Source organism: Sinocyclocheilus grahami, unplaced genomic scaffold (genome assembly GCF_001515645.1).
Source record: "Sinocyclocheilus grahami isolate Dianchi unplaced genomic scaffold, SAMN03320097.WGS_v1.1 scaffold456.1, whole genome shotgun sequence".
NCBI classification, from domain to species: domain Eukaryota; kingdom Metazoa; phylum Chordata; class Actinopteri; order Cypriniformes; family Cyprinidae; genus Sinocyclocheilus; species Sinocyclocheilus grahami.
In genome coordinates, this window is record NW_015505635.1 from 445,126 (window position 1) to 445,390 (window position 265).

The window sequence follows — 265 nt, forward strand, 5'->3', positions numbered from 1 at the left end:
TATATAAATAAAGCACAAGGCATATGGCAGATAGAGTGCAAACCAGTAAAAGTAAAACAGTGCAGATAAAGTGATTGTAGTGCAAAAAACAATGATTTGTAGTGCAAAAGAGCTTATTTCGACTGATTAAAGTGACAGTGTGTGTGTATTTGGGAGGGGGGGGATTGGGAGAGTCCATCAGAGGGTCAGAGTTCAGGGGTGCGTGGGGCAAAAGAGGGGGGGGGGGGCAAGGGCGGGAGGGAGTTCAGCGGGTGAGACGGGGGTT

General features: G+C 48.3%; 1 protein-coding gene across 3 annotated transcripts in view; it reads left to right on the forward strand.

Annotated features, from left to right (window-relative positions):
- The window catches only part of tcf3a (transcription factor 3a), a 45,443-nt gene that overhangs the window by 23,321 nt on the left and 21,857 nt on the right, over positions 1-265 (forward strand). The gene's annotated exons all lie outside the window — the stretch shown is intronic.